The 14,138-nt window shown below is 35.9% G+C and overlaps 1 long non-coding RNA gene across 1 annotated transcript; it reads left to right on the top strand.

Moving 5' to 3' along the window:
- The first annotated feature begins 6,525 nt into the window (after positions 1–6,525).
- LOC148543865 (uncharacterized) lies at positions 6,526–7,160 on the top strand. Its single transcript, XR_015899257.1, has 3 exons — positions 6,526–6,737; positions 6,856–6,952; positions 7,070–7,160. It is a non-coding gene; the product is annotated as an uncharacterized LOC148543865 (long non-coding RNA).
- The last annotated feature ends 6,978 nt before the right edge of the window (positions 7,161–14,138 follow it).

The following is a 14,138-nucleotide window of genomic DNA, read 5'->3' as shown; positions in this document are numbered from 1 at the left end:
TCCTATCCTTGGTCGAGTAAGGATGGGTGGTTGGCTCAGAAAACTTTTGAAATCTTGAAAAGCTTTTTCATATTCCCGAGTCCATTTAAATTGACATCCTTTCTTAAGTAGTGAAAATAGGGGTAAGGATTTTAACGTCGATCCTACCAGGAATCTGGATAGTGCTGCTAGCCTGCCATTTTATTGTTGGACTTCTTTTAAATAAGTCAGCTTTTTCATTTCCATGATGACTTTACACTTGTCTGGGTTGGCTTCAATGCCTCTTTGTGTGAGCATGAAGTCTAAGAATTTTATGGCTTCCACTGCAAAGGTGTATTTTGTGGGATTTAGTTACATCACATGCCTCTTTATTGTGCCGAATACTTGTGAGAGGTCGGACAAGATTTTTGCTTCCTCCTTGGTTTTTACGAGCATGTCGTCCACATATACCTCCATCAAGTTTCCGAGATGGGATGCGAACACTTTATTCATCGACCTTTGATAAGTGGCTCCATCATTTTTTAATCCAAATAGCATGACCAAATAACAATAATTCGCCCTTGGGGTGATGAATGATGTTTTCTCTTGATCCAACTTATACGTCGAGATTTGATTGTATCCCGAGTATGTATCCATAAAAGATAAATATTGGCAGCCTAAAGATGAGTCTACCAATACATCAATGTTGGGGAGGGGATATGGGTCTTTTGGACAAGCTTTATTGAGGTCCGTATAATCGACACACATCTTCCACTTTCCATTTTTCTTTTTCACAAGCACAACATTTGCTAACTACAAGGGGTATTTCACTTCCTTGATAAACCCAGCTTCTAGCAGTGCTTGAACTTGTTCTTCAATGATCTGAGCTCGTTTGGTCAGAGCTTTCGTCATTTCTGTTGCACAGGTCAGGATCCAAGGTACACGGCAAGTTTGTGGTTCATGAGTTCGAGATCAATCCCGAACATGTCAGATACCTTCCAAGCAAAGAGGTTGAAGTTTTCGTATAGAAGCTTAATAAGGTTTTCCTGCAATCCCTTGTCCAAATTGGCTCCAATTTTAGTGGTCTTTCTGACTTGTACCTCTTTTATCTTCCGTTTAGGTTGTGGCCTTTGTCCACCCCCACCTCATTGTAGCATCTTCTTGCTAATTTTTTGTCTCCCCTTATAGTGGCTATCCTTGCATACGTCGAAAATTTCATACAGAGGTGGGGGTGGACACGACAGCACCAAGCCGATTTAAAATTGACCGATCTATTAGAGTATTGTAAGCTGAGGCTACGTTGACTACAATGTAGTCTATACTCAAAGTCCTAGACTTCATTCCTTTACCAATGGTAGTATGTAGAGAAATGAAGTATAAAGGCTTTATGGGTGCATCTCGTAGTCCAAAGAGAGTATCGGGATATGCTTTCAATTCTTTTTCTTCCAGCCCTAATTTTTCAAAGGTGGGTTTGAATAAGATATCGGTTGAGCTTCCTTGGTCTACCAGAGTTCTGTGAAGGTATGCATTAGCGAGTATCATGGTAGTTACCACGAGATCATCATGATCGGGTATTATGCCCTATGCATCTTCTTTTGTAAAAGAAATGGTAGGAGAGTCGGGAATCTCATTGCTCTCTTCGACTTAATAAATTTTTTTTAAGTGTCTTTTACGAGATGACTTGGTTAATCCTCATCTGATGAATCCTCCTGCTATCATGTGGACATGCCTTTCCAGAGTTCGGGATGGACGATCTCTTTGCCTTGTATCTTCTTCGTCCCTTCTTCTTTTCCTGTGATCATCCGACCTTTCTATGAGATATTTGTCCAACCTACCTTCTCTAACCAATTTTTCTATCACATTCTTTAGGCCGTAACAATCATTTGTAGAATGCCCATATAGCTTATGGTACTCGCAGTACTCTGAACGACTTCCTTCTTTCTTATTTTTAATTGAGCGAGGATAAGATGACTTCTCGGTATGGCAAATTTCTCTGTAGACATCAACAAGAGAGACTCGCAAATGGGTGTAGTTGTGATATCTTCGTGGTTTGTCTGAGTTATACTCTTCCTTTTTCTTGGCCTCCTTCTCTTTTTCCCGAGCTTGATAGGAGTTTGTTTGTCGAGGAACAGGCTCCCTTAACCGAGCATTCTCCTCCATGTTGATGTATTTCTCAGCTTATTCTTACACTTCATTTAAGGAAGTCGGATGACGTTTTGAGATGGATTGGGAGAAGGGTCCTCCTCTGAGGCCATTGACCAGCCCCATTATTACTGCTTCAGTGGTTAGATTTTGGACCTCTAAGTAAGCTTTGCTGAATCTCTCCATGTAGTTTCAAAGAGTTTCACCGACTTCCTGCTTGACTCCCAAAAGATTGAGTGTATGCTTTACTTTGTTCTTCTGAATGGAAAAATGAGTAAGAAATTTCCTTGCAAGGTTGTCAAAGCTTGTGACCGACCTAGGTGGTAGGTTATCAAACCACTTCATTGCTGCCTTTGTGAGGGTTGTCGGAAAAGCTTTAGAACGAGTTACATCGAAGACATCGGCCAGATACATTCGACTCTTGAAGTTGCTTAGGTGATGTCTTGAGTCGGTCTTCCATCATAGAAACTCATGTTGGGGCTTTTAAAGTTTCTAGGAACCCTAGCCCGCATAATCTCTTTGATGAAAGGATCTTCTCCTTCAAAGGGGATATCTTCCCGTGCTGTACGACAGTTCCGACTTTGGAGGCCAGCCTCTAACTTCAAGAGCTTTTCTTCTAGCTCTCTTTACCGTTTTATCTCTCTTTTCAGATCTCTTTCAACTTCTCTTTGTCGCTCTATTTCCTGCTCGAGTTGTTCGAGTCGTCCGTGGTGTTCATGGACTAGTCCCAAAAGCTCTATTGGATGAGGTTGATCTTCATTCTCCGGATGGTGAATATCGGAGTTGATTCTGCTATGATGAAGATTTCTCGAAGTGCCTTCTCCGTGTGATTCTTCTGCTCTCTGAGGAGGTATCACAATGGCTCTATCATCGGTGCCTTGATTGTGATGTTCTGGTTCTGATTCAGACATTGTGGGTCTGTCTTCAAACTAATCGTCTGCCGTAGGAGGATGTTGACTTCTAGGTTCCCAGCAACGACATCAATGTTCCGAGGGTTTCCTGAAATTGGGTTATTTTTGGGTCTAGATGTGAGGTCCAAACTCCTTTAGGGGCAATGTCCGACTTGTATGAATGCCGAGGGGCTCCTGTTCGAGTTCCTCGCGAGGAGGTGGGGTGGTACTTGCAAGAGACTCCGATGCTTAAGTTAGCAAAGGTTTAAGTATGTTTTTTTATGTGTAGATTAGATTCGAATATACCTAAAGAGTATTTAGGTATTTATAAGTGTAGAGTCAATCACTTTCGTAAGATAGTTCTACTTTTGGTGGTGGATAACTAACCTTTTTTGTTAGGAATTTGATAAGATCTTTCTTCTGAAAGTAGGTGAGAGATAATAGGAATTAGTTATGAATAGAATTGCTCTTTGTAACGCGTCTCCCGTCCTCTTTGAGGTCGGATATGTATTGGTTGTACTTGGGCTTCTTTATTTGGGCCTGGCTTATGTGTTGGGTCAGGGTATGAACAGGGACGAAAAAATTTTTGACTTATACCTTAAGGACCAAAATTGTACTTAACCCTTATAACTAATTACTGACTATGCATAGAATACACATTTTGACTTTAAACATCTTATAACTAATTACTAACTATGCATAGAATACACATTTTGACTCTAAACAAAAGGTCAGTTTGAGTAAATAACTTAATTAAGTATTTTTGGAAAAAGAAATCCAAAAGAGTTAAAAAAAACATAAGGACTTGTATTAAAAATAACTTATAAAGAAGTTATTTTGTATTCAGATCTTTGTCATAGAAATACTTGTTTTAAACTTATTTTAACAAATAAGAGTGATAAAATAGCTTTTGAAAAAGAGAAAAGTCAAATATTTTGACTTCTACAAAAGCTCTTAAATAACTTTCCAAAAAGTTAAAAATATATTTAAAAACCTGTATTAAATAATATTAATGTGACTTTTTATAAGTTAAAAGTTCAAAAAAATAGCTTTTGAAACTTTTCAAACGGACTCTTAAAGTGAATTTGGTGCCTACTTTGTTTTGAGGAGATGAAGTTACTCGTCTCACTCTTATTTCAAAAACTCGTTCTTATTTTTAGCTAATTATAGTTTTTTGAGAGAAATGGAAAGGAAAGAAATGAAAGGAAAGGAAATTGAAAAGAAAATAATTATTTTTTATTATTTAGTTGAGAAAAAAATAGAGAAAAAAAGTTGAATAATATAAAAAAATGGATAAGACTCACAAATTTTTTTTCTCTCAAATATTGAAAAGAAAAAAAAAAGAAAATTTCTTATCTTTCTCTGCATTCAATATTATTCTTTTTTTAAATATATTATAATAAAAAAGTAAAATTATTTTTTATAATATTATTTTTATTTTTCTTTAATCCAAACACATCTAAAAAAATAATAATTTATTCGATTTATTTCTTTTTATTTCTTTTTTTGCTACCTTTTTTCTTTTTACTTTTTTTTTTCCAACCAAACATAGCTAGACTTAGGCGTGTTCATTACCCAGCCCGGCCCGGTTTCGAACATTTTAAGGACTAATTTGGTGTGATTTCACCGGGTCTAGGGTCGGATAAGGGTCTCAAAAATAGACCCGGTCATTATTTCGGGCCAAGTCCGGGTCAAGGCGAATCCGGCTCCACCGAGTTTATGTGCACCTAAGAGAACTAAAAAAGATATATATGTTTTAAATTAAATTCAATATTATGTTATATTAATTATAAGCTTATTGTTTTATTTTTAATCACACTTGTTGAATTAGAAAATAGATCAAAGAAGCATCAAATTAGAATTTATGTACAAATTTAAGTTCAAATATGAATATCAACTTTTCGGTAACAAGTTCCTTCTTTATAAATAAGTACTTCATAAATAAGTTTCTTTGTAAATAAGTTTCTTTATAAATTTTTGTTAAAGCTTTAAAAACCCGATTTTCATCCGATTTGGACCCATATAGTTGTGGCAAAAAAAATTTAAGTTTTATTGGGTCTAAGATCGAATTAGGGTCTAAAAAATAGATCCAGTGTATATTTAGAATCGAATCTAAGTCAGAACAAATTCGATTTCACCCTAGGGGTGAGCACGGGTCGGTTTGGTTCGGGTTCAATGTGAAATTAGAACCGAACCGATCAAAATGTAATTGGTTCGATTTAGTTCGGATTTATATTTTTTTTGTATGTATCCGAACCAAACCAAACCGATGTAGAACGGATTGGTTCGGTTCGGGTAATTGGGTACCCGATGACTTTGAAATTCATAAAAAAACCAATTTTTTATCTTAAAAATTCAACAAGTACAATAAACATGTAACATTAATATAAATAATCTAAATATGTTAAACACCAAATACATTAAAAACTAAACTCATTAAAATCTAAACATATTAATAGTGAATAATCTCACTAAAAGTCATATATATATTTTTATTTAATTAATATATGATCGGATTCACGGGTTGGTTCGGATTCTGCACCCCCAGAACCGATACCCGAACCAATCACTATCAAAGGTCATTGATTTGGTTCCGGTTAGACCCGATTACCCGTTGGTTCCAGAACCAATTTAATTGGTTCGGTTCGAATTCGAACAGATAATCGGGTACCCGCTACCCGTGCTCACCCTTATTTCACCCAATTTATGAACACTCCTAACTAGACTTTTCAAGTGCTCATAATATGTCAAAGTAAAAATAAAGTTCTATTCTATTCTTCATTGTGTGAAAATTGTCCTACTTAGCAAGCCTTTGGTCCTCACTTTTAAATATTTTCTCAACGATGATATGCGTATTTGGATTTGTTCTTTTTATTCATACATGTAATAAACTTTGTTTCATTATATGTATTTGGTAAGTTTGAATATAATAGTTAAATAGAATTTTTAATGATAAATATTTTGATTTTTGTTATATAAGGTAGATGAACAGTGTAATATATTTAGTGAGTTTTATATTAGATTTGTTTGACAATATATTATAGTATTGGAAAGTTTTCCAATGGTCCAAACCACTTTTCTGGAACTCTGATGGTCCATGTAAAGTGTCCATTGGATTTAACAATTAAATAAACAAACGATTATGATTGAGATGGATTTAGGTAAAATGATGCATAAAATTTTTAGCGCACCACATGACGTGACCTCATGTTGCGGTTATCTCCCGTTAGGTGGTTTATAAGGCAGTAGGGGTCGTTAATGCCCCTTGGTGGCGCTTTGGTGGAATTGAAAGCCAGCTATCTTGAGGAACGGCTTACTGAGAAGTGTATGGGCCAGGATGTGAGTTATTTGAAGTATGGGCCAGGATGTGAGGTATTTGAAGTATGGGCCAGGCTGGTGTTATTGGATTATGCCAATGCTTAGTAGCCCTTTGTTTAAGAGATGGTCTTATTGCTTTATGAAGCAATGTGGATAGTGTCAAGTGAAATCCGGTGGGAGGTTGTGGTTCGTGTTCATGCTGGTGTGATTGGTGGGCTTGGGTTTTGGTTCAGGATAAGATTGCGTTATCTTATCCGAAGACGAAAAGAACATAATGGGTGAATGTAGAAGGTTCCAAGTAACGATGAAAGATAATAAAAACTCTAACCCCAATTCAAGACAATCAGAATCAGAGACGTCCTCTTCATCTTTTGTATCATGCCTTCTTGTTTGCTACCTAAGTCATGGTGCCTATCTTCTCCCATTCAGGTGTGTGATATTTTTCTTTGTTGATATGAAACTTCGTTTAAATTTGGTTACTCCGAGATCTGTTTGAGAGAGGCTGAGAGAGATGCATTCCGATGAATCTGAAAGTCTGTCGTATTAGGTGGATGAAATCCTGAGTGTTGATGTCAGCGATTACCGATCGAGTGTGCAGTGTGGTGGGACAAGTGTAGGAAGCATACCCAGACGTTGGAAAAAATGTAAGTATAACCACCTATATTTGGAGATCCTGATATTCTAATTTTGGTTATGAAAGAGGTTATTCGTTTGTTGAATTTTAGTTGTTGAATTTATTTTATATAAATTTTTGGTTATAGATTACTGCCGGAATGTATGGGATGACAGATGCGGATGCAAAACCAATATTGTTCTGCCATAGGCAATTCAGTTGGTGTGTATCAATTGGCGAGGTGAGTGACGTTGAAGTTTGTCCTTGTGTCATTTTTTTAATCAGTTGATGATTGCCTTATAATTATTAAATAATTAATTAAGAAGGAGATTAGTGCTGGTAAATAATGTCACACACAGTTGTTTGGTGCCCGAAATTGCTGAATAAGTTGATAATTAGGTTTGTTTCATGTTGCATCAGAAGTTGCTGGCTTTTTGGTTATCTTTTATTCTCCCAGTTAGAGATCAATGTTGTTGCTTGGATGCCGATATTGAATAGTTTATGAATATATGGTCGTGAAATGTGAATTTTGATTGGTTAAAACCTTGAATGTATTCAAAGTATGTGTTGAAAACGCTGTAAAATTTTTATGGAAATTTGTGAATTAAATAAATGTTATAATATGTTGGCATGAAGATGATTGTAACTTCTTGTGAATGTCTTAAAGAAAGCTAGTAACAGAATTTGAGTACCTGAAGAGAAGTAAAGGATAGTTCTTATTATAAATTTATGTCACGTGAAAGTTGGAAACCATATTAAATTTAGTAGCATTTGTTTTGGTCCATGCAAACAAAAAAGGGTTTTATTAACTTTGTGTCTCCTAATTCAGGGATGCATTTTTTGTGTTCCTATACTGGGTATGTTTGTTAGTTTGCAATATACCAAAAAATTTCGTTCCTATTGATCAGCTACTTCTTTTGCAGACCTATAATATATTGACTGATATTTTTGACATTAATAAATCACTCTCATCATTCATGCATTCATTATCTCACCAGGTAAGATCTGCTGCATTTCTTAGTAGTTCAAAACCGTTTTTTAAGGGAAGGAAAAATTAGCAGCTTGGTAAGAGATAGGAGAGCTTTATCTGTAAGCAGTTGATGTAACCTTTTTTATTCGACCAAGTACCTTGATTAATATATCTTGTCAAGGCGTTTTTCTTCACGTGGTCTTCATTTTTGAGAATTTACGTAGCAGCAACCAATTAAAACTTTTTGAATGTGGAGTTGAACAATAATTAATTTTCTTTTGCAGGTATACTTTCCTGCAATGGAGGCGCTTCTTGTATGGCCTAGTTAATTGTAAATATTGACTAGGAGTAGGTATGGTCAGAATTAACATTTTGCGTTTGAACTTGTTATGAAGTCAAAAATTTATTTTGAAACGCAATGCTATTTAGTAGATTTCTGAAAGAAGACACAGTACTGAGGACCCATTTAAATTTGCATGTTTCGTGTTCAAAATAAAATGTTAGCAAGATGTGGACAGACCTGAAACTACTAAGTAGCTATTCAGTTTTGTTAGTCGATTGTAACTAATTAAACGAGCACATGTTGCCGAACATAATAGGTGGCATAAATTTTGATAAAAGAATTATTGTAATGGAATTTGAAAACTTGAATATTATTGGACGTACCAGCTGGGGATGGAATAAAAGTAAAATGGAGGAAGAGAGAAGATTTTAGTGTTTGTTTGAATGAAGGTCGTTACGGAGTTGTAGAGTTATCGGAGTTAAAGCAAGATTATTTCGTTGTTTTTGAGTATAACAGGGAATTTAAATTTAAATTCCCGGTGATCCATTCGAGTGACTCCGAGATTGATTATTCAAGTTTGATAAGTTTCCATGAAGATGACCGTCGTATGGGAAATAATTTTCCTATTCATATGATGGTGATCAATATGATGAAAACCTCTGAAACTTGAGTAATCAATTTCGGAAGCAGTCGAACGAATCGCCGTGGATTTAAATTTAGATTCTCCTTTGTACTTAAATTCCACGAGAAACTCTTGCTTTAGTCCCAATAACTCTACAACTCTGTCTCAACCTTTGTTCATTCAAACACTATCATTTTCTTTCTTGCTCCATTTTACTTCTATTTCATCCCAATTGGTAGCTCCAACAATATTCGTTTCCGCAGGCTTTTCCAATATTTCTCTTAAAAAAAGTTGATGCTACCTCGTGATGTTGGCAACACATTCTATGATGATTGTTGTTAGTACGATATCCAATAGGAATGCAGGTAATTGAAACTGATCTGATTTATAATCTATTTTTCCGTCGAAGTATTACGCAATAGAAATTAAAAATGCAGTAACTTCTGTTAATGTGCACGTCTTTGTTGCTGACTTCATGAGGAGGAGGCACACAAGCGGGGATAACAACAGGCTGCGTGCGCACATTAGGTTGATGGATCAGACGAGGAAGAATAGCAAGGTTATGGCTTCATGTTGTTTGGTCTTTGGGTAGCAATCATGTTTTCGTCAGGCATGAGGGAGACGTTATGCAATTTGAAGTGACCAAATTTCACACACGGGAGAGACATTTTGCGCAACATGAAAAAGGGGATTTTGTTGGAGAGGTACATATATGTTGTGGATATCTTGTTTTAGTTTTCCTACCTTATAAATTTCGAAGCATGAAATGCCGTACACGTGATTGTGGTTTTTGACTTTGCTGGCCACAGGAGGCTGCATATATTCAGCATTTTTTCTTTGTTGGAAAGAAACTTATTGAATTTAACGTTACTCTCCATTTCTTTAGATTGTGTATCTTGTTGTGGCACAGCTGTGTCGCATTGTGGCAAATAAAATAAAAGCAAATGCATACAAAACTATAATACTGGATGAGGTTTGGGTGAGTGTGTGACTACTAAATACTAATATAAGCAAAGTTTATATTTTTATTTAGGGTAAAGTATACTTTTTATCCCTGAAGTTTGACGAAAGTTTCAAAAATACCCTTAAGTTTTATTTTGTTTCAATTTTGTCCCAAAAATTTTTGATTTGCATCAAATATACCCTTGACAGCTAAATTTTCAAAAAATTTAAGACCAATTCAACAATAATTTTATAATAACAACCCGTCAACACAAGTAAATCAAACATAATTTTTATGCATTATTGTTAGATTGGTCTTAAATTTTTTGAAAATTTAGCCGTCGAGGGTATATTTGATGCAAATCGAAAATTTTTGGGACAAAATTGAAACAAAATAAAACTTAGGGATATTTTTGAAACTTTTGCCAAACTTTAAGGACAAAAAGTATAGTTTACCCTTTTATTTAATAGCAAATAAAATATAAACCATGATCGCATAATTTATTTTCTAAGTTTACACAATACACTGAAGTGGAGCAGTCAGCAGTGTCTTTATAGCATATGAGCTTAAAGCTTTGGTCTTTCTCTTTGTCTTTGAGTGTTTCTCTTTGTCAAAGCTTTCACATTTCACTACTTCTTTGAGCTCAACTCAGCTGAATGCTTAGTTAGATCCAGGTGCTGTTCTTTCTCTCCATTTTTTGTTCTGTTCTGTTTTGTTATTTGCACTAAAAGCTTTATTAGCATAAGATTAATGTTGCATCTTTCTACATTGTTTTGGCTTGGTTCTTCAGTTTTAGTATGTAACATAGGTAAAAGAGGAATCTTTGCATTTTTCTCAGTGCTTTTTGTTCTTTTACATTCTACGAAGGTGCAAGTTCGGTTCTTTCTTGTGATTCTGTCACCATTTTCTATGGAAATCAAAACATGGGTTTTGTGTTTTGTTTAGTGGAAGGAAAAGACACGCTTTGCTCTCTTGGCTGGAAGCCATGTTTCTCTTCTAAGCTTATCTGGTTCAGAAATGCTTCTGTATTGTTCCTATTTTTGTTTTTGTTTTTTCCCATTTTTCTCACACCGCTTCTTCTTCCCTTTTATTTATTTTTTATTTAGATTTTGGATTCGTTTAAAGATCCTTGCTTTACTTTCTCTGGTCCCTTTAAACAGTTTTGTTCTTACTTGATGAAGAAAAGAGAAAAAACAATGAACCACTTTAGCTGTTTTGTACTTTGTATTTGCCAACTTTGTGTTCTGTATTGTTCTTTTTGGTTGATATATTTTTAGATTTTCAAACTGGTCTTAAATTTTACCACTTTTAACTGAAATGTGTGACTTGCATGACAGTTGGTTGATGAAAGAAGTTCTCCATTGATCAGAGAATGTTGAATATATAAAAGAAATGTATGTATGCTGCAAATGGATCAACCGGGTTGTACTGAATTTATATGGTATTTAGACTTTGATTCAAGGAAGAAATACAGTCTCAATCAGATGCATGAATGTGAAGAATCTAACCAGCATTCAAGTGCACTAGTATTTTTACTTGGACAATTCTTGTCCAGCTGCCATTCCTTTTCCTCATCTCCATTTCATCAAGTCTAGTTTTCTACTTCCTAGTAGGGCTAAGAGATGAATTCAACTTCTTAATGTACTTTGTGCTCAACATTTTCATGTCTCTTTTAGCAAGTGAATCACTTATGTTTCTCATGGAAGTTGTTTATCGTTTTCTTGTGTTCATTTTATTATGCAGAAAATCATCTCTGCTTATTAGTTGTAGGTGTCAAAGAGTATGTACAGAATTTAGTAGTTGATTTGGCTTACTTGCATAGTTGCATTGTACAATTAAATTCTTTTTGATCTATTTTGCATTTCCTATATCAGTTTTGAGTTTATCATGAATTTTTGTAGTTGGATATGTCTCGTAAAATTCTTGGTCATTAATTAAATGTATCTCAATTTCAATCTACAATTGCACCAGATCTTAAGATTCTTGTGGTTTTCTGTGGTGAATTACATTGACCTACCCTGAGCTTAGGTAATGCTATGCATGATAAAGTATACAGTAACCTCCCCTGAAATTCATCGCTTATTATTTATTGCTTCATCGTTTCAAGGATCATTTAGTAAGCATTAGCTTTGTTTCTTCAAGTCGAAGATGACTCAACATCAAATACCAAATAGCAGATGAGCTTTGATTCTTGTTCTCAGAAATTTCTGTCATATTCATAGAGAATCCAACATCAGCAAAATTAGTTTGTTGGAAAACCCAAAAATGTCATGTACGTGCTTTTAATAAGATATTAAGCCGAAATACATGTACCATTATTTCACGGTTCAAAACACAATCGTTTGATTATTTAAGCTCACGAAATTATTATCAAAGTAACCACCATTATAAACTTAAAAATGCCCTCAAACAAAAATCAAAATTGGCTATAAATATTGAAGGAGGTTTCATATCATATACATTTAAATATTCATTTGAGTTTGCTACGAATGCTCTAGAGCAATGGAACGGCAACTGCACCACGAAAAATTGGGAGCGGACCTAGATTTCCAAGGGTACTTGTTCCGAACTATGTAAACCGTGTGATACGATTATGATACACTATGTTCTCCAAACAAAGCAACGTTATTGTGATGCCTGGTTACTCTGTGTAAGTTTAGAACTGAGCATAACATTTTTTGCCAAATTGGTTTCATTGAAACAGTACTCTGTGATTCTTAAACGCGTCTCACTAAAAGGGATAAACCAACTAAATCAGACAAAGACAGAAATATAACACAAATTACAGTAGCAATGCCTTAGTTGAATTGCCTTTGTATTCCAAACTACGGGGTGACACAGTACATGCTGCTTTCGTATTCCGACTTAAGCCTCCGCACGTTATCTTCCAGATTCCTTACCTCTTTCTGAAGATCTGCTACTTCCCGCTGTAGCACCCTGACACGAAGGTAGTTGAAGTCCCTCACCTCCTTACCCTTTTTCTGTAGGAGAATAGACAGCATCATGAAAGCGGCGTCTTCCCTGGCATCATCCTCAATGAAGGAGTACCTACCCTTGGCACTGACGTCTACCCCGTATGGGTTTCCTGGAATGATTACACTGAAGGCATACAAGGGTTCGTGATCACGGTGAAATTTCTCCTCACGGAAGAAACATGGGGCGGGGATCGCAGTGTCGTAGCAATACATCGTCAGCCAGAGTTCCATGCTGTTGTTAAGGGCGAAGTCATGAGATGCACTCTTATCACTTGGTACTATCGGGGCTCCTGTTCATTCATAGGCTAGAATTTTAATGGGATGGGTTATTTTTCAACAATCAATAACTACAAATTAATAACAGCATATGAAACGTTCTTATAGTTGCATTTGTAAGTGAGAGAAGGATACTATTACCACCAACAACGGGAGTGACGCGTCCATCAGCGGTTGGGAGCGTTCGGGGTGGACGCCGAGGAGACTCCACTATTCCTGTCTCAGCCATGACATCTGCAATTGCCTCCCTCTCTGCCCGTATCATTGCCATCCTAGCTTCATAGGCATGGAGTGCGAGAAGATAACTATTGAACCCCTGGTATTCGGGTTCTGGATAGTTAAGAATCTACCTATTGGCTTCATCGAAGGAAGCATATACTCCGGTGTTATTTCCCTTTGTTACAACGAAGAAGGTGAAATGCTGCATCCTACGCTCCATGGTGCTGTAGAAAACTGTGGTGGCGGTAGTATTTCTGTGGTTTGGGGGTGCTAGGATTTTATAGCTGAGTTGTGAAAAGCATGTCCTTTTTTGGATTATCATCGCAAATAATGTCTCTGGAGGCTGATGGAGGCTTGTTGGGGAAAATTTGGCATTGTAGTTTTCGAGATATGCGCACACAAATTCAAGGAGTTGGTGTGGTCTATTCATGGACGTCGCATCACACTAGACAGGGCTTGTAGTTGACTACGGAGTCAACGCTGAACACGTTTCATAAGAACGGTACCATATGCAACTTGGAGAAACCTAGCGGTCGGGGCGTATTCCAATTTGTGATTTTGGTTGTCACAAACGGTGAGATTTCAGGATAAGAGAAAATGGCCGAAAACACTTCAATACCCTAAGAGATTGTCACCGTTAATTATGGGGCCTACAATAGAAGAGGGGGTGTAGAATTGTTCAACTAAATAGTAGAAGAACTACACAATCCTGACATTGAATATCAAGAAGACTAAAAATTCATCTAAAAAATAGTGGTGCTAAAATTATGGCACGCACTAAAAAAGTTTGTTGAGTTAAGTAAGAATAGTAAAAAACTAAAGAATGCCTTTCAAATTCATTGGAAATGAGATTTTTAAAATTATCTATTTATTTTTAAATTTAATTTGTTCTTTGGATTTGTCAAAAAATTTAATTTGATATTATTTTT

The sequence above is a fragment of the Arachis ipaensis genome, chromosome B9 (genome assembly GCF_059453495.1).
Source record: "Arachis ipaensis isolate K30076 ecotype BB chromosome B9, ASM5945349v1, whole genome shotgun sequence".
Classification (NCBI taxonomy): domain Eukaryota; kingdom Viridiplantae; phylum Streptophyta; class Magnoliopsida; order Fabales; family Fabaceae; genus Arachis; species Arachis ipaensis.
Note: the sequence above shows the minus strand (reverse complement) of the source record. Positions and strands in the feature narration are given on the sequence as shown.